The 26,668-nt window shown below is 46.7% G+C and overlaps 1 long non-coding RNA gene across 1 annotated transcript; it reads left to right on the top strand.

Moving 5' to 3' along the window:
* Nucleotides 1-4,741: 4,741 nt before the first annotated feature.
* Nucleotides 4,742-19,383, top strand: LOC142072602 (uncharacterized). Its single transcript, XR_012669122.1, has 2 exons — nucleotides 4,742-5,056; nucleotides 16,460-19,383. It is a non-coding gene; the product is annotated as an uncharacterized LOC142072602 (long non-coding RNA).
* Nucleotides 19,384-26,668: the final 7,285 nt, after the last annotated feature.

The following is a 26,668-nucleotide window of genomic DNA, read 5'->3' as shown; positions in this document are numbered from 1 at the left end:
TCAAAGTGATTACTTAAGAATTCCCAATTATCAATATAATTAATACATAATCTAAAATCAGACTACAGGCTGTAGACCTGGGCTCTGAGACTCGCTTCCACGGGTCTCTTTTTGCTGTAGACAAACTCTGAATGCTTCGGCTAGTGCCTTAACCACTGACGTGAGACACTTCTGCAGCCTCACACTCCAGTCCTGTTTTTAGAATAAAATCGATGAATAGAAGGCCCGTAATACTTGAGCTGTTTTCCCATTGCTGGGAGAAGAACTATTCTTAGCCTTATCTTGAGGACAAACAGCTGATGAGCTGTCCTGTGGCTCGAGCTCCTTGATTCTCTGCACAGCCCATGTTAGAGCACCCTTGGCACCATCAACCAGCTGGAGATAACTGGCATGCACCATGCTGTGCCCACTTCTCCTCCCCATCCCTGGTGCATGCTGTGTGCCAGGGGCTGTGGGGATGGGGGCATAGGAACCAGCTACCCCAGCCTGCTGGGGGAGTGGCTTGGAACAGAGTCTCTGCCCTGAGGGTGTCTATAGTGTAATCACCAGGCGTGAGTGCAGCTTGTGTAGACAGACCTGATCTAGCTCTAATTTCGCACGCACAGGTACTGGAGCAACGAAGCTGGGGCCTCATGCATTTCAGTGCGGGTTGCACAAGCCTGCCTAGAAACGTGGGTAATTACTCACAGGGCTGGCCTGTACAGAAGTGCAGGCTGCCGCAGCGTCCCTGCACTCGTACTGGAGCTAGCTAGATTACAGCTGCTTGAGCTGTGAGTGATTGCGATGTAGATGTGCCCTTAGACTCCCATTGAAAAGCGCACCACTCCTGTTCACTGAAGGCAGCAGTTCTGCAGTGCATAGATGTTACCATTGCTGGAAACCTACTGAACTACCAACATTGGGGCCAGACTGGGAAAAACAAATCCAGACCCCGGAATGTTCTGCGACGCGTGGGGAGGATGATTGGGTCAAGGCCCGGAATCTGCTTCTGCGGTTTAACTCCTAGTTTGGGATCTGACCTGAAGGGTCCCACTTTCTGCATCCAGTTTGGTTGTGGCCCAAGGTGGCAGAAACCTCTTGTAAGACCTCAGTGCTGTCTAATTCTTAACCAGAATCTAAATCCTAATTCTGGGTTAGCCTCAAGCCTGAACCCCAGACTGTAGCATAAATCCAAACACTGCTTCCCAGGCCCAGCCTACAGGGGAAAAACCAGTGACAGACACAGATGCTGCTGTCTCCCCTGAATCCTGTAACGTTTTAAAAGTCTGCTTTACCCGAGAAAATAATATACTTACAATTTGACTCCCTGCTTCACTCATCTGACACTTGTATAGAGGCTCCTTGTCTAAGACAATTAATTTGTAACTGGATTTGCCTATAAGTAGCACTTTGCAATAATGACAGGTTTCAGAGTAACAGCCGTGTTAGTCTGTATTTGCAAAAAGAAAAGGAGGACTTGTGGCACCTTAGAGACTAACCAATTTATTTGAGCATGAGCTTTCGTGAGCTACAGGTCACTTCATCGGATGCATACTGTGGAAACTGCAGAAGACATTATATACACACAGAGACCATGAAACAATACCTCCTCCCACCCCACTGTCCTGCTGGTAATAGCTTATCTAAAGTGATCATCAAGTTGGGCCATTTCCAGCACAAATCCAGGTTTTCTCACCCTCCGCCCCCCCCCCCCCCCAACTCACTCTCCTGCTGGTAATAGCCCATCCAAAGTGACCACTCTCTTCACAATGTGTATGATAATCAAGGTGGGCCATTTCCTGCATAAATCCAGGTTCTCTCACTCCCTCACCCTCCTCCAAAAACCACACACACAAACTCACTCTCCTGCTGGTAATAGCTTATCCAAAGTGACCACTCTCCCTACAATGTGCATGGTAATCAAGGTGGGCCATTTCCAGCACAAATCCAGGTTTCTCCGGGGGGGTGAGAAAGCCTGGATTTCTGCTCGAAATGGCCCACCTTGATTACCATGCACATTGTAGGGAGAGTGGTCACTTTGGATAAGCTATTACCAGCAGGAGAGTGAGTTTGTGTGTGTGGTTTTTGGAGGAGGGTGAGGGAGTGAGAGAACCTGGATTTATGCAGGAAATGGCCCACCTTGATTATCATACACATTGTGAAGAGAGTGGTCACTTTGGATGGGCTATTACCAGCAGGAGAGTGAGTTGGGGGGGGGGGGCGGAGGGTGAGAAAACCTGGATTTGTGCTGGAAATGGCCCAACTTGATGATCACTTTAGATAAGCTATTACCAGCAGGACAGTGGGGTGGGAGGAGGTATTGTTTCATGGTCTCTGTGTGTATATAATGTCTTCTGCAGTTTCCACGGTATGCATCTGATGAAGTGAGCTGTAGCTCACGAAAGCTCATGCTCAAATAAATTGGTTAGTCTCTAAGGTGCCACAAGTACTCCTTTTCACTTTGCAATAAGTGGCAATTTATTACTAGTTCCTCTGTTTGCTGCACGAATGTTAACGAGGCGCTCTTTTGCTATTCCTGGGGGTGGGGGTGGGGTGTAATGATGCTGGTTTTGGTGGGACCTAACTGAGAGCGTCAATTCAGGACAAATTACTTCAAGCAGGGCAGTTACAGCCCCAGGCTGGGGTTTTTCCACCTCTAAGACAAACCAAACCAGCCATACAGAGAGGACTCTGGTTTTACCTCACTGGCTAACCACAAGTCACACAAGCAATTCCCTCAGACACTCCAGTTTCCCAGCATCACCACCAGTGCCACTCGCTATGGGGACAGATGGTTATGAAAACCAATACCCCAGTAAAAGATAAAAGGTTCTCTCGATTCCCAAAGGACCAAGCCCCAGATCCATGTCAATATACAAATCAGATCTTACCCGCAATCACGCTGTTGCCAATCCTTTAGAATCTAAAATCTAAAGGTTTATTCATGAAAGGAAAAAGATACAGATGAGAGCTAGAACTGGTTAAATGGAATCAGTTACATACAGTCATGGCAAAGTTCTTGGTTCAGGCTTGTAGCAGTGATAGAATAAACTGCAGGTTCAAATCAAGTCTCTGGAGAACATCCTCAGCTGGGATGGGTCTTTCAGTCCTTGGTTCAAAGCTTCAGTGTAGCAAAGTCCCTCCAGAGGTAAGAAGCAGGATTGAAGACAAGATGGAGGAGCTGCAGCAGCTTTTTATAGTCTCTTGCCATGTGGTCTTTCTTTTCTTTGTTTCAAAGACAAGCTGCCCATCCCATGGCCTGGAAACACCTCAGAGTTCTGTCCACAGGCAGGTCCCTGCACACCTTGCTGAGTCACAAGGTGTGTCTGCCTTCTCTCAATGGGTCAGTTGTATAGCAGATGGTTCTTAATGGGTCATCAAGCAGGCTAGGCAGAGCTGACACCAACTTGTCTGGGGTGTCCCCCAGAAGCATAGCATAAGTTTGAAATACAGACAGTATAGAGCCAATATTCATAACTTTAACTACAAAAATGATACACACATATAGATAGCATAATCATAACCAGCAAAGCATAACCTTGTCTGAGATACCTTACGTGACCCCCTTTATACAAGATTTGGTGCCACTACAGGGCCTTGGTTGCAACCATGTTCTATACGGTCCCAGTTCAAGTCAATAACGTGACAGGGGGGTAATAGGTAACTTTACTGTGCCAAGTCACTGCTGTCACTGCTGTCAGCTGATTGCATTGCAAGATGGGTGCCTCCGATTTACTGTTGTGCTTTAAAACCCTTTTCTGAAGCCATGTAATCATAGAACTACAGTGAAGCCTTTAAAAAGTGAGCTTTGTAAATCAACTGAATTGTGATTGGCTGCCACAGAATAGGTCATTTCCTTCCTTTAGCCAATCAGAACTGTTAATGCCGTTATTGACCCTGCCATTGCAGCGGCTCAAGTGGATCGTCACACGCTGAAGTCAGTGAGGCCCGGGGGCCTGCCCAATTGCAAGATGGGGGATGTAGGGGTTCCACTGTAACACCATGCATCCACCTGGCAAAATAACGGCCTTTCTCCCAGGCAGTTAGTTTAAAGGGAACAGAGTCAAGGCTGCAGCGTGGTGTTGCTCTGTGGGCTGTCTTTCGAAGGTGCCTGTGGTGATGTGTGCAAAATTGTGACTGCAGCTGAAGCATTCAATGTTTGGGTTAATGGGTCAGTTCAGTGTAAAATTTTACGCCCAAATCGTGCAGACCGGGCCTGTCTCATAATCACTTTGTGCCCCCCACCATCTGTCTATATGCTCCTATTTTCTCTTGTCATACTTAGCCCTAAAGAGCTTACAGACTGTCTTTTTTTTATTTCATTTTCGTACAGCACCTAACACAATGAGGCCCGGGTCTTTACCTGCAATACGATAGTAACTATAAGAAGACCTATTAGTGTGTCCTTTGCACACATATACTATCTATTAGGTCAATATTTAACCCTTACTGACTGTTAAAGCAACGGCTGTATAATGTGCCTTTTATTTGCAGTGTAGGGCTAACGTTTTCAAAGGGACTTAGGCACATGAGTCAAGATTAGTTTTCAATGGCAATTAAGAGCCTAAATACCTTTGAGGTGCTGGGGCCATAGGTTCCTAAATCCCATTGGCTCTAAGGGATATTTAGGAGCCAGAATCACTTGTGAAAATGGGACTTGGGTGTTTTTGAAAAGATTATCCTGGAGCTTAACGGCTTTCTGGGGGAGCCATTCTATTATTGTAATGCCTAGGACCCCTAGTCACAGACCAGGACCCCAGGGTGCACAGAACAAAGGTCAGTCTCAGCCCAAGGAGCTTACAATCCCAGTGCAAGCTAAGAGACAATAGCTGGATACAGGCAGCCAGGGGTACAAGGAAACAAAGAGACAATACTGGTCAGCATTGATCGGCTGTGAGCTCTGTGCACAGCAGCCTGTCATCCAGGTTCATGCAGGCATCACAGCAAAGGGGAGGTTTGAGGAGGGATTTGAAGGAGGACAAGGAGCGAGTTTGGTGGATGTTTACAGGGAGCTCTTCCCAAGTGTGAGAAGCAGCCCGGGAGAAAGCACAAAGGGGCTGATTTGAAAATGTAACAAGTGGGTGCTGGAGGCTGGGATAATGGGCTGAGTGGGGGCAGGAGCTGACATATCGATGGTGAATGAGAGAGGGGAGGTAGAGTGGGGTTCGGCCGTGAAGGTCCTTGAAAGTGAAGACAAGTAGCTTATGGTTGACATGTTAGAGAACAGGGAGTCAGAGGAGGGATACAAAGGGTGTGTGTGACATGGTCAAAGCATGGGCTAGGTGAATTATCTTTGCAGCAGCCTTCTGAAGGGAAATCCGAGGGCAAGACTGCATTTGTCCAGGCCAGAGAGAAGGAGGTTTCAGTAATCAAGACGTGAGAAGATGGGAGTTGTGGCTGAATGACACACAAATGTATTCGGTTTCAGAGTAACAGCCGTGTTAGTCTGTATTCACAAAAAGAAAAGGAGTACTTGTGGCACCTTAGAGACTAACCAATTTATTTGAGCATGAGCTTTCGTGAACTACAGGTCACTTCATCGGATGCATACTGTGGAAACTGCAGAAGACATTATATACACAGAGACCATGAAACAATACCTCCTCCCACCCCACTCTCCTGCTGGTAATAGCTTATCTAAAGTGATCATCAAGTTGGGCCATTTCCAGCACAAATCCAGGTTTTCTCACCCTCCGGCCCCCCCCCCCAAACTCACTCTCCTGCTGGTAATAGCCCATCCAAAATGACCACTCTCTTTAAAATGTGTATGATAATCAAGGTGGGCCATTTCCAGCACAAATCCAGGTTTTCTCACTCCCCCACCCCCCTCCAAAAACCACACACACAAACTCACTCTCCTGCTGGTAATAGCTTATCCAGTGTATTCATATACTTAAGATTAAAAACTGGACAGTTAATTCACCCATGTACACAGCCTAGCAAAGCTATTAATGCTTGGTAGCTCACCTCAAGCCTTTCTCTGTCAATGAGAATCTGCTGTGGGGGGGAGGAGGTGTGAACTCCTATCACTGATTCCTTTTTATGATCTGTCATGTATATCCTGTCTTCTCCATTGCTGCTGAAACCTGCTCCAGGCTCGGGAGTATAGAGAGGCAGTTGCCCAATGCTCTCAAAGGGGGAAAAACTCAGCCGTGTTCGGCAAGCTTGCAGCAAAGAGCAGTCCTAGCTTTCTGTCTCTGTCCATATGTGCCCGTTTTATTGCTCTGTACAAACCTATTACAGAGCAAACAGGGACATAAAACAGGTATGAATGCAAGTGATCCCCATTCTGTATGTTTTGCATTGGTAGCTTGGATGCTTTAGAGGCTTCTGAGAGCTGTTTGCGAAGGCTGATTGCATTTTTCTGCTGTCATGGCAACCTCTATAGATTCTGGTCACGACTTCGGCCTTCCCTGCTGCAGCTGACCATAGTTACCTAAAGCAATGTCAATCAACAAAGCAATGGGAGATACCCAGCCAGAGGTCAGTCGGGGTCTCAGGGAGATCCCACGGGATTTATAAAGCCAAGAACATGCTCTGTGAACAGGGATCTCTCTGCATTGCTAATGAAGGACAGAATCCTCCCACTATGGCTTGGCCTGAATTTTTTTTACCTTTTTGGATCTAAAGCAAAGCTGTGGGTGGGTGCAGCATACTCACTGCTGGAAAGAATACTTACATAAGTCTTAGCTGACGCAGAGCCTGCTGTGAGCTCCACTGTGTGAAGCCTACACGCCCAGAGATAATTACATAGTCCTGTACCACCAGCATAAAATAACATGAAGGCTTTAGACACATTTGATCTGAAATGCTGCTCCCTGGGGCAGTCTCATGAGACACATTTCCTCCTAGGCAGGATCCTGGGGGTGGTGGTGGCGGGCCGCCTCTCTCTAGCCTGCACCGTGTGTTACGGGAGAACTTTCGGTCTAAGGGAGAGCTGGTGGCGACTTTGCACTGAGAATTTCTGGTTTAAGCCAGCAGGGCAAAAATATTCCATCAGTCTGAGCCTTATGTGGCTCCAGCTAAGATGCTCCCTGAACTGCCTCTCTGTTTGCTATGCCCACCAGTGGGTTCCTCCTGTTTGAGGTCTCCAAGACTAAGTGCAGTCTGTCCTTCCTTCCCTAGATCTCTGAGGTCAAGGCTCCACCCTATGGAGTGGCCTTGGTGATACTTCAGAGACACTGAGTGGCACTGGGCTGGCCCCAGTTAGCCCACGTGGTATCTCCTCAGCGTGAGCTTGCTGCCAGGATGAACTAGTTCCTCATGCATTGGTTATGAGACCTAGGGCATGTGTGAGTACGGGGTTCTAATTGCCCAATGTCATTCTGAGCTTTGCACATTGGGCCTGATCTTAAAGCCGTGGGAGTCTTTCCACTAACTTCAATAGGCTTTGCTGAGGGCCTTTAATGTGGGGAAGGCTCAGATGAAGCCCATCTCCAGTTTTTCATTTCACCATTTTGAGAAATGGGCAAATTAAAAAGAAAAGAAAAGTTGAGAATTGAATGAGGAATTTAAATGATTGAACAGATGGAAATGATTTGACTTCCACTTTGTTCTGTGAGCAAGAGACTGATGAGCTTGGTGATGGCTTTTCTGTTGCTGATTTGGTCCATGAATGCAATATGGCATTGAATGGAAGCGTCACTGCAACGCAGACGGATGAGTAGATACTGTTACCCCTTTGTGACCCAAGCAGCTAGCCAAAATTTGGGGTCCTGTGGGTTGCCTCCATTAGAAGGAGAAATTGATGAGGGAATCAGGTGTTTCTTTGATGCAGGCTTGTTTATTTACAGAGAATGTACACAGTCATTTCCTTGAACATGGTAAGAATTGAACAGGAGATGATTTCTTTGCTCACAGTTCCAAGCCCCTTCAACTCAGTGCTCAGAGCCAAATGCTCTCTTTACTTTTTTTTGGGGGGGGGAAGGGGGGGCTGTGTTCCCAGAACATCTCCAGTCTCTGCCCTGGGCTTTCTGCCCCTTCTCTGAATCTGTTTCTGTGGTGGTTTTTCACTGCTTGTGTGTCTCCCTCTGTAACAGGGTGGTCACTGAAGGGGCTAAAGCAGCCCTGGAGGGGGTTGGGGCTGGGAAAAGGGATTAAGAATAGTTGGGGGAAGCAGACTATGTAGCTGACCACAGCTGTGGCAGGCTCAGTCAGGCCACAGCTGGCCCTATAAGAGGGCTGTGGGCCAGAAGCTGAGGAGTCTCACTCTAGCCTGGGAGTGGGAAGGGGTAGCTACCTGAGAGTAAGGTACCTTAAGCGGAGCAGTGCTGGGGAAGGGCAAAGGGAGCTGGGGAGCTCCAGCCTGGTAAACCCCCAGGCTGCAGGCCTTGGTAAAGGCCCAGAAAGGTACTGGGGCTGCAGAGGGGCAGCCTGGGAATAGGCAGAGGCAGCTGGTCCTAACCCCTTGCCAATGATGAGTGGCCACTACACTGCAGTCTGCCCTAGTGAGCGGGGGCTAGATTATGACTGGCAGTAGCCACTGAGGCAAGGTGGGTTTAGAGGGGTGGGGGTTCCCCAGGAAGGGGCAACCCAGAGTGTGGGGGTACTGCTGGGGCAGAACCCCAGGGTAAAGGGCACCGGGGTCCAGAAGGGACATGGATGCCAGCGGCAGATGAGACACTGGCCTGCAGAGGGCGCGCCGAAGGCTGGAAAGAGCTAATTCCCGAGATGACCAGCAGGAGGCGCCATGCCGGTGAGTCGTGGCTTTGCTTCTCTCTCTCTCTCTCTCCCACACACCCCTTCTGCTCTGTTAAAACAATACAAAGCAAAACCCCACTGCCCACATGTTCCTTGCATGTGCCTGTGTTTTGTGTGGTGGCACCTGTTTCAGCTACCTGGTTTCATACAAGAGCTGAATTGTGCGGTGCTCCCCCGGGGGCAGGAATACGGGCCAGGGGCTGCTTTTGGACACCCCGGACCCTGCCCCAGGGCTGGTGGAGGGTCTAGAGCTCCCCACAGTGGCCTGGGCTCCCTGGGTCGCTCTTACCATGGCCCAGCTCTGACTTCTGGCCTGGTCAGGGGGTGGGGCATCAGGGTGCAGAGGCGGGGCCACTGAAAGGGGCTGGGCCTCATGGCAAGGGGGGGGGCTAAGTCCCCCCTCATCCTCCTCACTGTGAAGAGGCTGGCATTGCAGGCAGATGCCACACTTTGCAGCAGATCGGCTCCCCGCCATGAAGCTCAGGCCCTGCCTGTGCCACTCTGTGCCTGCCAGAGGCATGCACTTTGGGGGGCAACATGGCTCTCTGATACCCAAACTAAGCCTAAGTTAAAAAATGGGTGGGCGTAGCCCTCCCACTTTTAAAAGTGCGGGGACCATGGCTCTCCTGGCCTGGTTCCAGCGCTCCTGATCACAACATGTGCTGTACCTCATCCAGTGCATTAAATTCCCCAGTAACAACCCTGTGGGTGAAACCAGGCAATCACTACACTCTCAAATGAGCTTACACAGGAAATTGATAGGATTGGTTTTTGTTTTTGTTCTTTGGCTTTTATCATTTTCCTGTGAGGCGAACACTTTTCACAAAGCAATCACTCTGTGTCTGACCTCTCAGTCCTCATCCTCACAGGAAACCTGTACCACACTTGCAAAAGATGAGCCTGGGAGCTTAAATTCATTACTCTGCTAGACTCTCAGAATCATGGACTGAACAGAGACACTGGATTTATGGTTTATCACAACTGGCTGCAACCACTCATCTAGACCACTAACACCCTGGTTTTGTCCTATGCCTACAGAGGTTTCAACAGGCCACTCTACCTTGAATTGTCCCTTACAATATGTGCTCACTACTTATGCTAAACAATCTGTTCCACCTTGCATTTTGCTGTGATGCTTGGAGTACCTTTCCCAGAGCCGAAGAGCTCTGTGTGGCTCAAAAGATTTTTCTCTCACCAACAGAAGCTGGTCCAATAAAAGATATTACCTCACCCACCTTGTCTCTCTAACATCCTCGAACTGACACAGCTAGACCTACACTGCATGCATAAGCTAAGACAACACAAGGAAATGACTTTCCCGAAAGGATGCTTTAGAGTGGAATATCAGTATGCATCCTGCAATATTGTCCCTGCCTTACTAGTTCTCTCGTCGGCCATGGAGCCTTTCAGGAAATACAGGAGACAGGACCCACATTTGTAATGTGCAAAACACCTGCACAAACACCCCCTTTCAAAAAGAATCCACACTTTCAGGGCTTGTTTGTCCAGGAAAGAGCACAAGCCAATTTTGCTTCCATGGTAGGTTGCCTTTTAAAGGTTAACAAATTTATTTGAGCATAAGCTTTCGTGAGCTACAGCTCTCTTCATCGGCTGTATACTGTGGAAAATACATAAGATGGTTTTTATATACACAAACCAGGAAAAATGGGTGTTTATCACTACAAAAGGTTTTCTCTCCCCCTACCCCACTCTCCTGCTGGTAATAGCTTATCTAAAGTGATCACTCTCCTTACAATAAGAAAAGGAGTACTTGTGGCATCTCCTTACAATGTGCATGATAACCAAGGTGGGCCACTTCCAGCACAAATCCAGGGTTTAACAAGAGCGTCTGAGGAACGTGGGGGGTGAGGGGGCTAGGAAAAAACAAGGGGAAATAGGTTACCTTGCATAATGACTTAGCCATTCCCAGTCTCTATTCAAGCCTAAGTTAATTGTGTCCAATTTGCAAATGAATTCCAATTCAGCAGTCTCTCACTGGAGTCTGGTTTTGAAGTTTTTCTGTTGTAATATCGCAACTTTCATGTCTGTAATCGCGCGACGAGAGAGATTGAAGTGTTCTCCGACTGGTTTATGAATGTTATAATTCTTGACATCTGATTTGTGTCCATTTAGTCTTTTATGTAGACACTGTCCAGTCTGACCAATGTACATGGCAGAGGGGCATTGCTGGCACATGATGGCATATATCACATTGGTGGATGTGCAGGTGAACGAGCCTCTGATAGTGTGGCTGATGTTATTAGGCCTTGTGATGGTATCCCCTGAATAGATATGTGGGCACAGTTGGCAATGGGCTTTGTTGCAAGGATAGGTTCCTGGGTTAATGGTTCTGTTGTGTGGTATGTGGTTGCTGGTGAGTATTTGCTTCAGGTTGGGGGGCTGTCCGTAGGCAAGGACTGGCCTGTCTCCCAAGATTTGTGAGAGTGTTGGGTCATCCTTCAGGATAGGTTGTAGATCCTTGATAATGCGTTGGAGGGGTTTTAGTTGGGGGCTGAAGGTGACGGCTAGTGGCGTTCTGTTATTTTCTTTGTTAGGCCTGTCCTGTAGTAGGTAACTTCTGGGAACTCTTCTGGCTCTATCAATCTGTTTCTTTACTTCCGCAGGTGGGTATTGTAGTTGTAAGAAAGCTTGACAGAGATCTTGTAGTTGTCTGTCTCTGTCTGAGGGGTTGGAGCAAATGCGGTTGTATCGCAGAGCTTGGCTGTAGACAATGGATCGTGTGGTGTGGTCAGGGTGAAAGCTGGAGGCATGTAGGTAGGAATAGCGGTCAGTAGGTTTCCGGTATAGGGTGGTGTTTATGTCACCATCGTTTATTAGCACCTTAGTGTCTAGGAAGTGGATCTCTTGTGTGGACTGGTCCAGGCTGAGGTTGATGGTGGGATGGAAATTGTTGAAATCATGGTGGAATTCCTCAAGGGCTTCTTTTCCATGGGTCCAGATGATGATGTCATCAATGTAGCACAAGTAGAGTAGGGGCATTAGGGGACGAGAGCTGAGAAAGCATTGTTCTAAGTCAGCCATAAAAATGTTGGCATACTGTGGGGCCATGTGGGTACCCATAGCAGTGCCGCTGATTTGAAGGTATACATTGTCCCCAAATGTAAAACAGTTATGGGTAAGGACAAAGTCACAAAGTTCAGCCACCAGGTTAGCCGTGACATTATTGGGGATAGTGTTCCTGACGGCTTGTAGTCCATCTTTGTGTGGAATGTTGGCGTAGAGGGCTTCTACATCCATAGTGGCCAGGATGGTGTTATCAGGAAGATCACCGATGGATTGTAGTTTCCTCAGGAAGTCAGTGGTGTCTCGAAGGTAGCTGGGAGTGCTGGTAGCGTAGGGCCTGAGGAGGGAGTCTACATAGCCAGACAATCCTGCTGTCAGGGTGCCAATGCCTGAGATGATGGGGCGCCCAGGATTTCCAGGTTTATGGATCTTGGGTAGTAGATAGAATATCCCAGGTCGGGGTTCCAGGGGTGTCTGTGCGGATTTGATCTTGTGCTTTTTCAGGGAGTTTCTTGAGCAAATGCTGTAGTTTCTTTTGGTAACCCTCAGTGGGATCAGAGGGTAATGGCTTGTAGAAAGTGGTGTTGGAGAGCTGCCGAGCAGCCTCTTGTTCATATTCCGACCTATTCATGATGACGACAGCACCTCCTTTGTCAGCCTTTTTGATTATGATGTCAGAGTTGTTTCTGAGGCTGTGGATGGCATTGTGTTCTGCATGGCTGAGGTTGTGGGGCAAGGGTGATGCTGCTTTTCCACAATTTCAGCCCGTGCACATCGGCGGAAGCACTCTATGTAGAAGTCCAGTCTGCTGTTTCGACCTTCAGGAGGAGTCCACCTTGAATCCTTCTTTTTGTGGTGTTGGTAGGGAGGTCTCTGTGGATTAGTATGTTGTTCAGAGGTGTGTTGGAAATATTACTTGAGTCGGAGACGTCGAAAATAGGATTCTAGGTCACCACAGAACTGTATCATGTTCGTGAGGGTGGAGGGGCAGAAGGAGAGGCCCTGAGATAGGACAGCTGCTTCTGCTGGGCTAAGAGTATAGTTGGATAGATTAACAATATTGCTGGGTGGGTTGAGGGAACCACTGCTGTGGCCCCTTGTAGCATGTAGTATTTTAGAAAGTTTAATGTCCTTTTTCTTTTGTAGAGAAGCAAAGTGTGTGTTGTAAATGGCTTGTCTAGTTTTAGTAAATTCCAGCCACGAAGAAGTTTGTGTGGAAGGTTGGTTTTTTTATGAGAGTATCCAGTTTTGAAAGCTCATTCTTAATCTTTCCCTGTTTGCTGTAGAGGATGTTGATCAGGTGGTTCCGCAGTTTCTTTGAGAGCGTGTGGCACAAGCTGTCAGCATAGTCTGTGTGGTATGTAGATTGTAATGGATTTTTTTACCTTCAGTCCTTTTGGTTTGATGTCCATCTGTTTGCATTTGGAAAGAAAGATGACGTCTGTCTGTATCTGTACAAGTTTTTTCATGCAGTTGATAGATTTCCACTCCATATGGCTAAATGCAGTGCCTTGCATAATGACAGGTTTCAGAGTAACAACTGTGTTAGTCTGTATTCGCAAAAAGAAAAGGAGGACTTGTGGCACCTTAGAGACTAACCAATTTATTTGAGCATAAGCTTTCGTGAGCTACAACTCACTTCATCGGATGCATAAAAGTGGAAAATACAGTGAGGATGTTTTTATACACACAGATCATGAAAAAAATCGGTGTTTATCACTACAAAAGGTTTTCTCTCCCCCCACCCCTCTCTCCTGCTGGTAATAGCTTATCTAAAGTGATCACTCTCCTCACAATGTGTATGATAATCAAGGTGGGCCATTTCCAGCACAAATCCAGGAGAGTGGGTTTGTGGGGGGGTGGGGAGAAAACCTGGATTTGTGCTGGAAATGGCCCACCTTGATTATCATACACATTGTGAGGAGAGTGATCACTTTAGATAAGCTATTACCAGCAGGAGAGTGGGGTGGGAGGAGAGAAAACCTCTTCTGTATTTTCCACAGTATGCATCCAATGAAGTGAGCTGTAGCTCACGAAAGCTTATGCTCAAATTTGTTAGTCTCTAAGGTGCCACAAGTACTCCTTTTCTTTTTGCGAATACAGACTAACATGGCTGTTACTCTGAAACCTTTTAAAGGTTTTCTGGGCTGATAGAGAGGAAGGAGTGGCCAGGTACTAGCCTAGCGCTTGGGAAAACAGGGTTCATTTTCCTGCTGTGCCCCAGACATCCTCAGTGCTTCAATAACCCTTCTGTAAAATGGGCATAACAGCACTTCACAACCTCAGCAGGGGGCTGGTAAGATAAATGCATGAAAAAGTTGGAGGGTGCTTATACTATGTAATGGGGGCCCTGTAAGCACCTAAAATGTACAATCTGCTTTTGCCATTTTCAGAATCTGAATCACGTCAATGTCTGTTTCAGTCTGATTTGTCAATCAATGTGACTACTGGTCGCTACTAGTTAGTCCCATAAGGCAATGCACTTTGTATTGCACTGACTAGGCTGCAATGAGAGAGTGGCTGGTACTTCTAAAGGAGTCTGAGAGCATTCACCATCCAAATCTCACTGAATATTCTAACTCCCTTGGGTTCCTTTCAGAATCCCAGCGTATCAAAAAATCTCTGTTGTGCATGACCTGGTCCGTGTTGTGATAACTGGGCCTGCAATGTTACTCTAATTGTGAGCTCAGCTGTGAACAGTATGTGAATGGGCAGAAGATATCACAATAACCTATAACAACAAATGTTGATGGGTGAAGGGAGACTGGACTAATTTAGCTCAAACGAAAAGGGGCTAAGGATATTGCTCAAGGACTAGATGTTAAAATCATGCTTGGTAGAACAGAAGGTGTTGAATAAGAAATTAATATCTGACACACCAATTTTGGCTCTTTAGACCTAACAAAATAATGAGAGGATGGGCTATTCCACCCATCACTCCCTTGGTCAGATGTTAAAGAAAGAGACTTAAGGGGGAAATATGGAAACAGATGGAGGCTATTGGAGCGAGCTTCACCATCATGGCTGCCACTCCCTGCCCCCATTTCCTGGGCCCTTGTCATCCTGATTTTGAGAAAGGACTCATATGACATCCCTCCAGCTGAAGCCCAAACACTACCTGAGATGAAACCGGATCAGATTCTAACAGCGGCTCCCGCCCATCTCTGCAACTTCTTCTCTTTTCCCCAAAAGGACTGTTGATACCATCTAAGAGACTGTCAAACAAGGGGGCTTTTCCCTCTAAAACTCTCTCCAGCGAACAAAACAAAAAGTGTTGTTAAAATGAAAGCCCTACAAAGTACTCTACATTCCAAATACTTTAACTCTTTTCCCTCCTTTTCTGTATCTTTAATCAAAGGGTAACAAGGTTTTTAATGGTGCATTTACCATGGTGCTAAGCAGGCTGAGGTCTCTGTACACCAAAGCTGGTTGAACACTGTTCAATGTTGGATCGTGACTGGGTTATGTTAACACCTTGGGTCCATTTATTTCATCTGAATTAATGCAACATCACCCACTGCTGCATTCCTCGTACAGGCAGCAAGAGAACAAGTAAGTTTTCTGGGCCAGAACCAGCTCCCACCAGTGTCAAGGGAAAGGCTTTCATTGACTTTACAGCGGGTGGGAGCGGGTCCATAATCAGGAATCCATAATTCTATTGAAAGTATAACACTGAACTCCCGAACAAATCTGAAATCGGACAAGATCCCTTTAGAACTGGGCAGCTCAAGTAATTAATTCAGCTACACAGAAATGTACAGAACACAGTATTTTCATCATATGAATTATTTGTAGAAGTTGAAGAAACCCAATAAACCTGGGAAAGTTGCCTACTGTAATTTGGAAATGAAGTAAGCACTACAGGTTAAAGGTCATTGTTCAAACCTTCAAAACGTCAGTTCAATGCTGTATATTTCCTAAAGGCTTCCATGCAGCGAGCAGTAAATAAAGGATTAATGTTCCCCAAATACCACCAGCTTTCTTTTAAGTTAGGTTTTAAAAAAATGGATGCAGTCTGTTTGTGGGCTACAGCCGAACTGTTCCTGGCCCGCTGGGACTGGCTCATTATATAGAGGTCAGAGGTCAGGGATGCATGTCACCTGGGTTCGTTTCCATCTGTGCTGGCGTTTGTCTTTATGGGTTATTGATGGAATGATTGTGTCTATATTTTCCCCCTTGTTTTCATTCCCACGGATCCATCTTCCAGCTTGTTCCTCGTATAAGGCTGCTCATTATAGTCTGGGATGAGATAAACTTAACTGATCCTGGCATGTGAGAACCCCGTAGCCTTTTTTAATGCTTAGGCTTCCCCTCTAAAATGCTTATACCCTGGAGAAGAGCTCTGTATAAGCTCAAAAGCTTCTCTCTCTTACCAACAGAAGTTGGCCCAACAGCAGATTTCTTAATTTTATTAAGATGATGTTGAAGTAAAAAGAAAACGGTACAGAGTTTAAGCACAGAAGTTTCTGGTTATCAGGGAATAAGGTACAGATTATCAAGGGGTGTGAAATTTGGTTTCAGAATGGGTGGCATAAGGAATACATAATCTGCAATCTCCCCGATTGGGGGTAAAAGTTTAATGGGTCAAAGTACAGACGTTGAGATATGGGGGTATGTTCATATAATGGCTATGTTCAGGTGTGGAGTAGAATGCGTGGATACGATGATGAGGATGGATTTACCCTCATTTGGTGGGATTTAATGTTTACAAATCTTGTCTCTCTAATATAACCAGGTGTTCATTTTTGCTTAACAGGCAGCTGTCAGCAGTGCTGAAGTGGACTGGCAGCCTCGGAATGGACAGCACTTGCTGGTTAAGTTTCCACAGTCTGTCCCAACAGCAGTCTCAAACCTGATCCAGAAGGACTACCCCCGTTCAGCAATCATGATTCTATTTGGTTTGTGCTTAGAGCCTATTGTGTGGCAGGAGACTGTGCCCTGCCCTGACATGGCTCCATAGTGTGGTGGTGACAGGATTTAGACCCAACTACCTCGTCAAGACCCGTGTCCCAGCTGGGTTAATGCACGACAGTGTTACAAGAGGATCAATGCCATGAAAAGGGGCCCGATTCTGCAGCCCTAGTCGCTCGACTAACTGCAGTAGAACGCCTTGTGGGGGCCTAGTTCTGTGCCCCTCACTCAGCATGAGTGAGTAGGAACGGACTCAGCGAGCAGTAAATCCATTTATTCATGTCTGACTATTGGGGAAATCATCACAGAATTTTCAATCCACCTCTGACTTCAAGCACTCAGCACCTGCTGCACCCCATCCACCAATCTCCTGGTTGGTTGTCCCCTACTACGGCAACCCTCCAGGAGGCATCACAAAATTAGTATTGTTGCCAGGCAATTATTCTTGGTGCTCCCGGGTTCAAAGCTTGCTAACTATGTCCCATAACAAGCTTAATTCCGATCTCGCATACATCAGCGGAAGACTGGCATAACTCCACTGACTCTGAGTGAAATTGCTCTTGATCCTCAGGAAGGTGAGCTCAGAATCCATCACAACAGCTAGTGGGCTCAGTGGAGAGCAATGAAGTTATTTGTCCAATGAACTCTGGGCACAGGTGCTCTCTCCTGGCCGGCTGTCTAGCCCTTTCTAGTGTGCTGGTGTCCTTGCATGCTGATAACTCTTGTAAAATAGGTCTGTCCCCTCTTGTTGCTTTGATAACTAACGATTTACATAGCTAGGCAACAGAAATGGGCAAATGTTACTGCTTTTAAAGCAAGTGAATTTTAAGAAGTCATGGTGTATTTCAGTGAGCCACCAAGCAGGGCGACAGGAAGTGATGTGCACATTGGAAGGCAAAAACCAGACGACTGCTGAGTGAAGCATCTACTTGATTATTAGCGCCTAAGGGAAGAAGGATGGTCTTGAGGTTAAGGCCCTGGGCTGGGACTTGGGAGTCCTGGCTCCAGTTCTTGGCTCTGCCAGACCCCCTGCATGACCTTGGGCAAGTCATTAATTGACTATGTCCACACTTGCAGTGGTGTGTGGAGTACACCCCTCTAGCAGGGACATAATTAGCAGTGTAAATGGGGAGGTGGACCTTAGGTGCTGTGACAGGGTCAGGCCAGATGGCTACAGGAGAGTGATAGAAGGCAGATATATTAGCCCCAGGTTAAGTAGGTCCCTTTCCCTGGGTAAGGTAATAGGGAAGGTTCCAGAACAATCAGGAACTTTCTGGAAACAATTAAGGCAGACAGCCTGATTAGAACACCTGCAGCCAATCAAGAAGCTGCCAGAATCAATTAAGACAGGCAGGCTAATCAGGGCACCTGGGTTTATAAAGGAGCTCACTTCAGTTTGTGGTATGCGTGCAAGGATCTGGGAGCAAGAGGTGCAAGAAGCTGAGAGTGAGAAGGCATACTACTGAAAGACTGAGGAGTACAAGCATTATCAGACATCAGGAGGAAGGTCCTGGGGTGAGAATAAAGAAGGTGTTGGAATGAGGCCATGGGGAAGTAGCCCAGGGAGTTGTAGCTGTCACGCAGCTGTTACAGGAGCCCCTGTAGACACCTGCAATCCACAGGGCCCTGGGCTAGAACCCAGGTGTGACGCCCATTGCTTAACTTGCTTAGGAGCTTTTGAAAATTCCTCTCTTGGTCTCTCTGGGCTTCAGCTCCCCAGCTGTAAAACAGGGACAATAACCCTTCCTTGGTCTGTCTTGTCCATTTAGCCTCTTCGGAGCAATCAGTGTCTTAATCTGTGCTGTACAGTACCGAGCGCCATGGGGCCCTGATCTTAGCTTGGACCTCTACACGCTGCTGTAATACAAATAAATGATGCATTGGCCCCCTTTGTGTTTGCAGAATGCAGACTGGCTCAGTCCTGGTGCGTGGGCCAGGAGGATGGCCGTCACCACTGCATCTGGTGGTGGGGACTTGCAGCCAGGGGTGCTGTCAGATCCCTCTCTGGCATGGAATGAGATGGGGCTAGCATATTCCAAAGCAAACCCAAGAAGGGCTGGAAAAGGAACCCCAGAACCATAGGAACTGTCACACTGGATCAATCGAGTCCAGCAGCTGCCCAGCCTGCTGCATGTTTCCTCCTCCAACTGGGAGTCACCAGTCGGCCCAACACAGATGCCTGCATCACTCTACTTGCCACCAACCTCTTGCCTCATCTTTAGTTTACCACAACTCTGTCCCATGTCCTCGGTCTATTTGGTCTCACACTGGATATTTCACCTGCAAGACTTGCTAACAGCAACTAACTGCTGCATTAAAGACTATTGCTCCAGTGCTTAGCATCATCATTGTTATGACTTGCACGTTCACCCAGTGGCCCTGTTAATCAGTTTTTCCATATAGCAATTCATGCGAAAGAGCAGGGTGTGACGGGTTGGGTCACAGAGACCCCCTTGGGACTGCCACCTGATGTGCCGAGACTACCTCTGAGCCTGTTTTCCCTGCCAGTTTGGGACTTCAGCACCCTGTCTTGTTGAGCCAGACTTGGTAGCCTGCTGCAAACACAGACCCCGGTCTGAACCATGTCCCCCAAAAGCTGCAGGCTTAACTGAAAATGGCTTAGAAAGTGATCCTGTCTCTAGCACCCAGATTCCCAGTTCCCAATGGGATCCAAACCCCAAATAAATCCATTTTACTCTGTATAAAGCTTATACAGGGCAAACTCATAAATTGTCCGCCCTCTATATTACTGATAAAGAGATATGCACAGCTGTTTGCTTCCCCAGGTATTGATTGCTTACTCTGGGTTAATTAATAAACAAAAGTGATTTTATTAAGTATAAAAAGTAGGATTTAAGTGGTTCCAAGTAATAACAGTAACTTATAAAGCAAAATAAAACAAAAACATGCAAGTCTAAGCCTAATACATTAAGAAACTGATTACAGATAAATCTCACCCTTAGAGATGGTCCAATAAACTGCTTTCACAGACTAGACTCCTTTCTAGTCTGGGCCCAATCCTTTCCCCTGGTACAGTCCTTGTTCCAGCTCAGGTAGTAGCTAGGGGATTTCTCATGACTGCAGCCTCCTTTGTTCTGTTCCACCCCCTTATATGGCTTTGGCACAAGGCAGGAATCTTTTGTCTCTCTGGGTCCCCACCCCTCCTTCTAAATGGAAAAGCACAAGGTTAAAGATGGATTCCAGTACCAGGTAACATGGTCACATGTCCTGTGAGACCCTTCGTAGCCTGACTCACAGGAAGGCTTGCAAGTAAACAGAGCCATTTACAGTCAATTGTCCTAGTTGATGGGAGCTGTCAAGATTCTAAACCACCATTAATGGCCCACACTTTGCATAACTACAATAGGACCTCAGAGTTATATTTTATATTCCTAGTTTCAGATACAAGAATGATACATGCATACAAATAGAATGACCACACTCAGTAGATTATAAGCTTTGTAATGATACCTTACAAGAGACCTTTTGCATGAAGCATATTCCAGGTACGTTATACTAGCACTCATTAGCATATTTTCATAAAATCTAATGGAGTGCAACATCACACGGGGTCTTCGGAGAACTGTGAAACTCAACCATTCAAGGTCCTGATCCTGTAAGGAGCTCTGCACTCATGCGGTGCCCCAGTGACGTTAATGAGTGGCTATGTGGCTGGAAGGGCACACAAGGCAGGATCAGGGCCTCGGAGAGCTCTGTGCCTCTCTCAGATCCAAACCCATGGTTTTCTTTTTCTAACGTGTTACAGCTTGGCTGACGCTACAGCTTGGCTGATGCTGTAGCTACATCTCTGCCCGTGGGTGGCGATTAGCTGGAGTGTAAATTGGAGGTGGGTGGTTGGAAAGGTGTTTGGCAGCACAGGTAGGAGAGAGAATAGGATCTGAGCATCTGAAATCTTCATCTACTTATCCCCGTCCATTTGGCAATATACAATTTAGCACAGTTTAAAAAGGATAAAAGCACCTTCTTTTGGGCCTGAAATTTAACAGCTTTTAAAATATGCTTCCAAAGCCTTTTGGTTTTTCAAATGTTTCTGGCCTAAGGTCGAAAAGTTCCTGCCCCCTCTCGGTGATGGGCACATTCCTGAGTTTTAGCTGAGCTTTTCAAAACAGCCTATGGGATTTAGATGCATATCCAGTTCCTATTAATTAAATGTGTGTGTCTAAATGCCCTAGACCTTGCTGAAAATCTCAGCTCTCATGCGTAGGATCTTGCGAGCTGGGTTTTGCAGACTGAGGCCCGTAGCATTTTCATCTAACTATGTCAGATTTGTTTTTCTGATATTTTAAATGAGGATGTTTTCTTTATTTGCCACATCACTTACAGGACATATGGTGCAGAAACCTCTGAGGAACAGGCAAACGCGCAATGGTATTCTAAAAAGGGGGGAGTTATTTAATATCTTCTTCGGTGAGGACTGGGTACCGAGCATCTGTTCCTTAAGTGTGGGCAGAATTTCACAGTGACAGATTTTGAATGTAATGTTTCAAGCTGCATGAGCTGGGGAGGGAAGAACCTGCCTCTGTCTGTCTGCTTTATTCAGAACCAGCAGCAGCTTCTGAGCCAGGCTTCGGAGAGGTGATCACTGCAGGCCAAGCAGGCTGATTGAGAGTTTGTGGACACTGGGCAACGATTCAGCAGCAAGCTCTTTCCAGGTTCAGTGCATTTCTGTAACAACAGACTTTGTATGTCTAGCAAAACACCAGTACAGCTTGCTAACTGACCCTCTGTAACGAAGCTGCCTCTGGTGGGACGCTTCTGAGAGTATCAATTCAGGACAAATGGCTTAGAGCAGGGCAGCTACAGCCCAAGACTGGAGTTTCTCCACTTCTAAGGCACACCAAACCAGTCAGACAGAGAGGACTTTGGTTTTACCCCACTGGCTAACCATAAGTCACACAAGCAATTCCCTTAGACGCTCCAGTTTCCCAGTATCACCACCAGTGCCACTCATTATGGGGATAAATGGTTATGAAAACCAATACCCCAGTAAAAGAAAAAAGGTTCTCTCCATCCCAAAGGACCAAGCCCCAGATCCAGGTCAATATACAAATCAGATCTTACCCACCAATCACGCTGTTGCCAATCCTTTAGAATCTAAAATCTAAAGGTTTATTTAGGAAAAGATACAGATGAGAGCTAGAATTGGTTAAATGGAATCAGTTACATACAGTTCTTGATTCAGGCTTGTAGCAGTGATGGAATAAACGGCAGGTTCAAATCAAGTGTCTGGAGAACATCCACAGCTGGGATGGGTCTTTCGGTCCTTGGTTCAAAGCTTCAGTGTAGCAAAGTTCCTCCAGAGGTCAGAAGCAGGACTGAAGACAAAATGGAGACGTATCCAGGGCCTTTTATATTCTCTCTCCTGTGGGCAGAAACCCTTTGTTCTTCTGTACAAAGTCACAGCAACAAGATGGAGTTTGGAGTCACATGGGCAAGTCACATGTCCATGCATGACTTCAGTTCTTTACAGGCCGATGCCATTGTTTACATGTTAGTTTGAACGTTCCCAGGAAAGCTCAGATGTGGATTGGCATCTTCCAAAGTCCATTGTCAGTTAAGTGTTTCTTGATTGGGCACTTACTGAGAAAAGTCCTTTCTCAAGAAGCTCACCAAATGCTTCACTGAAGCTACTTAGAATCAAACCATATTGAGATACAAGTACATTGCCAATATTCATAACTTCAAATACAAAAATGATACACACATACAGACAGCAAATCATAACCAGCAAACCATAGCCTTTTTAAGACACCTCACACGACAACCTTTGTGCAATATTTGCTGCAAATATAGAGCAGTGGTTGCAACAATGATCTATACGGTCACAGTTTATGTCAATAATGTGACACCCTCCTAGTCAGTGATAAAAACTAGGCCTAGAAATGTAGCTATTGCTAAGCAGAGTGGGCCAGACCCTCAAGTGTATGGCTACATTGCCATGAAAAACCTGCAGCACTGCGTCCGGGAACCTGAGTCAAATGACTTGGGCTCACAGGGCTCAAGCTGCAGGGCTAAAAATACCGTGTAGCTGTTCGGACTCAGGCTAGAGCCCGGGCTCTGAGCTCCTGCCCCTTCACGGGGTTTCAAAGCCTGGGCTCCAGCAGCCTGAACCTCTACACTGTAGTTTTTAGCCCTGCAAGCCTGAGTCAGCTGACCTGGGCCAGCCGTGGCCATGGGGGTCTTTTATTGCATGGCACAGGTTGCTGGGCCAGCTGGAAACAGAAGCGTGGAGGGCAGCTGAGATGTCAAAGAAGAATTTTCCAGGAGAAAGCAGCCCCTTGGCTAATGTCACCTGAAACATTACCCTTCCCTGAACTCCTCTTCAGTCTGCCTTTGTGCAATGGGTCTGCTATTTTGGGGTCCTCTTCAGTAGAAAAATTGCACACCTTTCTGGCCATGGGAGCCCCAGGTGGCCCTGTTGTGTGGTCTGAGCCAAATCCTGTTGGGGTGGGGGGGAATTGTCCTATACTTGATGAGCGCTAACAAATGTACCTCCTAAATAATACAATGAAATGTATGTAGTAAAGAGTATATATCAAAGTTAACTGAAGTCCAAAGAAAGTTTAGTTTGCTTTGAGTTCTGGGCAGGTTTCGATCTATTCTTACCTTATCCGATCTTGTTTGCCCATTCCTAATTTTGTAATGCAATTTATATGTGCTTATGAGTTTCTGCACAAGAGTTGGACATCTGCTGGTGTTGCTCCAGGAAGCCACAAACCAATTAACCAAATCTAATAGGATTAGCTTAAGTCTCCTGCAACCCATTAACAACCCTATAATCAATATTAGAATTCCACTTTAGTACAGGATGCAGAATTAATCACATCCTGGGGGAGGTTTAGATTGGATATTAGGAAAAACTTTTTCACTAAGAGGGTGGTGAAACACTGGAATGCGTTACCTAGGGAGGTGGTAGAATCTCCTTCCTTAGAGGTTTTTAAGGTCAGGCTTGACAAAGCCCTGGCTGGGATGATTTAACTGGGAATTGGTCCTGCTTCGAGCAGGGGGTTGGACTAGATGACCTTCTGGGGTCCCTTCCAACCCTTATATTCTATGATTCTATGATTCTATGATCCTTGCTGGCTACGTGGTAAGTGTCCTCAAATCACCCTTTTAGCCTCTGATTTCTCAGCCGCACAGACAAGTGTTTATCTTTCCAGCATCAGGGCATGTATGAGACAGGTCCCGAAGTAGGAGTGTTAAAAATGTTAACATAAGGGATGAACGATAATGTGTCTTAAACAAAGCATATCAAGCTCCAGGTATTTTTGAGGAGAGTTGAGTTAATTAATCATCTAAGAGTTAGGCTAGAGCAACTTAAAACAGTTAAATTCAGAAACAATGAATGGTTTCTTAATAACATATGAGGTGTTCAAATTGTGCTACACAGCTGGGTGGAATGTTTTGAATGTAGAAATTATGAAAATGTTCACTGAAAATTTTAAATTTTGTCTGTGTGTGTGTGTGTGTGGGGGGGGGAAATGGGAAAAATTCACTGACTTTTTCATGAAATCCTTCATCCTACACCCCCCACCCCAATTTCGAGCAGCTCTTGTGTACAGATTAGATGAGACTCGAGTGGAATAAGGAGCCTGAAAACCTTCTTGAAATTGGAATACAAGTAAACAGGCAATTAAGCGGTAAGCAAAAGCTGAGCATGTCACCTCTTCTAAACAACCTGCCAGACAGATGGCTGTAGAGCCATGAACTTCTGTTAAAACAGACCCAGAGTGGGATTATAGAAACACAAACTCCTGCCATTTCAAAGGAAAAGCAGAGCCATGAACACACACACCCTGAACTGGGGAGAAAGCAGCTGTCTCTGTGTGACCTACACAGCTCTCATTGCTAAAAGTGGCTCCTCGTTCATCGGGGGGTCAGAGAGATGAGTGTCAAACTCAAGTGGGGAGGAAGAAGTTCTATGTACCACGGAAATGTCACTTCCTCTGACTGGATTTATGAAAAGTGATGTCATAGGTGTGATTCCTCCACAGATATGTCAGAGATTCTATCTTGGAAGGTGACGTAAAGAGGAGGCAGATGTGACTGGAGTAAAAGCCTCGGCTGGGGTCCGCAGTCTGCTTCTTGCTAGCCGAAAATGTTTGCATGGGCAAGGATGGTCTAATGGTTATAGCACTAGCTTGTGACCCAGCAGACCTCAGTATGGGGCTCTGGTCTGCCACAGACTTTCTGTGTGACCTTAGGCAAATCACTTAACCTCTCTCTTTCTCATCTGTCAAATGGGCCTATTGGCACTTCCCGACCTCCTCTGTGGATAAATACATTAAAGATGGTGAGAGGCTCAGATGCTGTGGTAATGGGGGACTAGACAAGTAGCATCAGAAGATGAAAGACTGGAGACTAGATCTGGCCAATAAGGAGGCCCCCTGCTGGAGACTCCTAAAACTTATGCCTTGCTAATGAGACAGTCATGGGCTTGGCCAACGCACTGAGTATTGAACCAAGGACACGAGAGCTAAAAGCATAAACGTCTTGAACTAAAGAGTCAAAGCTCTGTAACTGGGGGCTCTAACAGACTAATAGCCTTTGTAGACTGGCACAGAGGGGACTTGTAACACACACTCACCAGTGGGCTACACTAAGTCCCCTATCAGGAAACCTTTGGCCCTTCCCCTGTCTTGATCTTCCCCTGCCCTCACATCCTCCTGCTTGCATCCTTTTCCCCTCTCCCCCACACCACCGCACCAGGACACGGACTCTCCTGTGAAGTCTCCCAAAATTCTGTCCCCTCCCTCTCCCCGTCCCCTGTACAGTGGAACCACCCTGGTTCCACCATGAAAAGTCCCGAGGCGGAAGGAGCAGAATTCTCGCCATCTGCACGCACTTTGCGAGGGCTAGTTGGTTAATAGGTGTGCCATGCTATGAGAACTTGATTACTGACTTCCATATATTGGAGACCTGTGGGCAGAGGTCCCCTTCCAGTGGAAAACACATCCTCCTTTTCATCCAGAATCACAGAAGGTGGCGAAGGAGCAGCTCCTGGAAGAGGGTGTGTGAGATTTACCCAGCCTCTGCGGCCTGGCGAGCCAAATGCCTTCTGTGTAAAAGGGTGATCAGCCCCGTGGACCCCTAATCTGCAGGAATGTCACCCTGCATAAGTGAGCAGAGAAACAGAAAAGCCAAAGGCCAGCGGACAGGCCCCCGCTTTATCAGCATACAGAAAATGGCAACAATACTTAGCTTGCCATGCAGTCACAGTCATCGCAAGCCAACTCATCTCAGAAGTGGCTGCAGGAGAGCTGGACCCACGCAGCAGAGGAAAACAAGTAGGTTTCCAAAGGCTTTGAAGCCAGACGGCACAACAGAACCATACCTTACCTCACCAACACTCTTCCTGGACAGTGATCTTCCAGATTTAAAAAAAAAGGAGTACTTGTGGCACCTTAGAGACTAACCAATTTATTTGAGCATGAGCTTTCGTGAGCCACAGCTCACTTCATCGGATGCACCAAAAGCTTATGCTCAAATAAATTGGTTAGTCTCTAAGGTGCCACAAGTACTCCTTTTCTTTTTGCGAATACAGACTAACACGGCTGTTCCTCTGAAACCTTCCAGATTTAAGTGTCCTCCAGAACTACATCCTCTGAGGCTCTTGCTCTCTCCATTTCCAGCCCAGTATCCACTGGAAGAACCCAAAGCAAAACTGAGCATCGTATTCCAGAAGTGCAAAGACTCCTCAGTCCCTTTACAGGCTCACAGAATTTCCTTGGACTTTCTCTCTGTTTCTCTAGGGCCTTGTCTACATGACAAAGTTAAGCTGATGTAAGGCAGCTTACGCCAACCTACCTATGGAGGTGTACACACTGCAGTGCTCCTCCCGCCGACATTACAAAACCATCTTGACGAGCCTCAGAAAGCTTAGGGCGACATATTTAGAGCAACGCAGTGCCAGTGTAGACACTGTGTTGCCCTAAGTGGCCTCCAGGAGGTATCCCACAATGCCCATCGTGACCGTTCTGGTCACCGTTTTGAACTCCACTGCCCTGCAGCCAGGCACACAGGTGAACGCCCC

Source organism: Caretta caretta, chromosome 6, assembly GCF_965140235.1.
Source record: "Caretta caretta isolate rCarCar2 chromosome 6, rCarCar1.hap1, whole genome shotgun sequence".
Lineage (NCBI taxonomy): Eukaryota > Metazoa > Chordata > Testudines > Cheloniidae > Caretta > Caretta caretta.
The sequence above is the reverse complement of the archived record's forward strand: the minus strand, read 5'-3'. Positions and strand labels throughout refer to the sequence as shown.